Source organism: Falco punctatus (genome assembly GCF_963210335.1).
Source record: "Falco punctatus genome assembly, contig: scaffold_91, whole genome shotgun sequence".
Lineage (NCBI taxonomy): Eukaryota > Metazoa > Chordata > Aves > Falconiformes > Falconidae > Falco > Falco punctatus.
Window position 1 is genome coordinate 38248 of NW_027660237.1, and position 3345 is coordinate 41592.

Sequence of the window (3345 nt, forward strand, 5' to 3'; positions counted from 1 at the left end):
AGAAAAAAAGATGACCCATTTGAGTAACTCATCCGCTGAGCACTCTTGAGTAACCTGACGAGGAGGAAAGGAGAACTAGGTGATGAAGGATTTCAGTACCTCTTCATTAAAAAGTGCCCTTTATCAGTTAGGATTCTATCACGAAATCTACAGGAAACATTAACAGTGTTTGGGGAAGAACAGAACAGGTTATATTAGTAACTTATAAACTTAAAATCTGACTCAAATGACCAAGAACAAACAAAACTGTGGTGGTTTATCTCGTCGCCTATGGCTCTTTTGCCTCAAACCACAAATCTACTGCGTGCTCTGCCACAGCTACAGGTCTTTTAGGAAAAACTCACAGCAAAAGAAAGGCTGGCAGGTCAGAGACTGCTTCTAAGGAGAAAACAATATTGGCTAGCACTGTAGTTTCTTTCAATCCCCCAGAAAACTTGCCTTCAGATCACTTATTTTTATAGGACATTTACTGTAAATACACCATACCTTGGGAGAAAAATCGAGTTCTTCCTCAGAAGTATGCCAACTGACATCGCTCCCCTCCTTCTCCAAGCTTCTTAAAAAGTAAAGCAAAATGAGTACTGTGTCTCTCCAATCATTCCTCAGGTATGTGCTGGGTATGTTTAAAGTCTTACCTGATTGAGTCTCCTTGCGACAAGTCGTCTATTGCTCTTCAAACATTAATTGACATGTTGAAATTAGATTTGGCATGCCAAAAATCAACCAGCACATACAAACATTTAACCTGGACAACTCTACATGTCATAACAGAATGAAACTTTGGGGAGTCAACTTTATGTAAGACAGCATGAATGAATGCATGCATTTCCAAACAACTGCTTTCTCAAGTCACACTGAATTGACAAAACAAAAAAGACTAGAGTTTTATCTCCTTTGAACTTTTATACCTAAAAGTTTAAGAACTACCTCTAAACTAAAAAAACCCAGCATAGCATGAATATGCTACGTTAATAAACAGTTAACAAAATACTGGTGCTTTAGCAAGACAGTAAATAAATGAACTTCTGAAGTATTCATACTGCACACACAAGCACACACTGTTGACAGAGATATTACTGGTTTATATACTATACTAGCTGGTGCTCTACCCACTTACAGGTTATCCTGAAAAGGTAAAAACCGTCAAAAAGCATAACCAAGATCTAATGCCTATCCTCAGGCAGAAAAATCCCCAGCAGTTCTCTACGCTGCACCAAAAAGGGTATTCAAGAGGCAAGACAGGCGTAACCAGGGCATTCTATACTACGCTCCAAGCTTTCATCCATGTTAAGACAGCAACTTGCACACAGGATCACAGGATAAATCAGGTCACAAGGGACCTCGGCAAGTCTCTCAGCCAACCGCCTCCTCAAAGCGGACTCAGCTCTGAGGTCAGATGAGGCTGCACAGGGCTTTTTCCACTCTGATCTTGAACCATTCAAGGAGGGAGACTGCACAACCTCTCTGTTTTACTGTTCTCACCATGGTGAAGCTGCCCACATTCCATTAGAAATTCTCTTGTTTCCATTTATGCCTCTTGTACCTTTGCTTCATGTGACACACCACTGGGAGGCACCTGTCTCTGTCTTCTCCTTATACGTGCTAGAAGCTGCCACTGGGTCCCCTTCAAAGTCATCTCTTCTCTACACTGAACAAGCCCAGTTCCCCCAGTCTCTCCCCAAAAGGCAAGTAGCCCTGCTCCTGGCAAAGTTTGATGGCCCTCCACTGAACTCGCTCACGGATGAAAGACCACTCTCTCTTGCACTGGGGGCTCAAAATTATACCCAGGGAGCTGGACACAACCCAGGGACTGCCAGGTAGCAGCGTACAATCCCCTTCCTCAGTCCCCTGGCTATGCTGCTCTTCATACAGCCCAGGACACCGTTAACCTTCTCAGCCGGCAGGGCACCCTGCTGGCTCATTCTCAGCTCACTTTCTGCCAAGACCCTCTGGCTATTCCCAGCAAAGCAGCTCTCCAGCCAGGCAGCTCCAGCACGTGCTGTAGCAAACGGTTGTTCCTTTCCATGTGCAGGACTTGGCATCTGCCCTTGTTGAATTCTGTTAAGACAGGCCTGACAGTCCATTTACCCAGCTTGTCAAGATCCCTCCGAATGGCAGCGTGGCCCAGATGCACATGTTGCAAACTCAACGACAGCGCACTCTAGCACACCACTGATGTACTAAAGAAATCTGAACTCTAGGAATCCAGCCTGAAGAGTGCGAAAACCTCTCAATTACCAACAACTAAGAGGAAATAAAAGGCCTCTTCAATTCCCAGGACAGAAAGGAAAAAAACAAATAGAGCCTCCACATCGTATCTATTTCAGCATTCCTCAAGTCCTCGATAATTAGTTCTCGTTAACTATCATCACAAAATGAACTTGCTTATAAATAGGAGATTGGTGGCCTTCCATAAAGTTGTATGATGACAGCCAAACCGAGGTCTTAGACAAAATCATTAAAAGGAAAAGAAAACAAAGGGCATATCGTGTTGAGTAAGTTATCTGAACTTTTGCTTTCCATGGATAGTAACTTTAAGCAATGATCAAAACCAGTTCCCATTCTCCTTTAAAAAGCAAGAGAGAAAGTTTATGAGATAGTTTTCAGACAGATCTTGATGCCCTACTGTAGAAATGGGATCTAGAAAAGTAGTATCTAGGGATCACTTGTTTCTACTTTAATTGAAGTCCATTTTCATTGTGGAGTAACAGAAGAGCATAATTTTTTTTTAAATATTATTTACTATCACTAATGACACAAAGCAATCACTCAATCCAGTAATAAAGGACCCGTGCAAAACACGCAAACAAAAAGCGCCCAAAGCCTGCTCTCAAACCTGATTTATAAAACCAAAACCATCAGAATAGAGACCTCCAAGATAATAAACATCACAGGTGTGTTAGTATTTGTACATCACACAACATGTTTCACAGTTGAAATGCTACTGTATAGAATACCTTTCTTTGGTTTTCCTGTTCTTGATGTCTGGCTAGGAGATTGTGGCATTCCTATATCCGTTTAGGGAAAGGCATGTCAAGGACAGACCAAACAAGGACACCAGAGTAAATGTGAATTCCCAGAAATTTGGAAAACCTAACCAGTACATTAACAAAGCTGTAGCAATGGGAGAATGTACTGTGACCATCAGCCTACTCTACAGTTACAAGAAGTAGAAGCCAAACCTATCACAACCTACAGAACTCTACTCTTAAGGGACAGTGTCAAACAGTGTAACTTAATTTACTTGCTCCATTGTAAAATACCTATATTCCAATATTTTGAAACACTGAAACAGATTCTTGGCAGTTTACTGTACTGCCAACTTTGAATTTCTCTCAGCTTGAC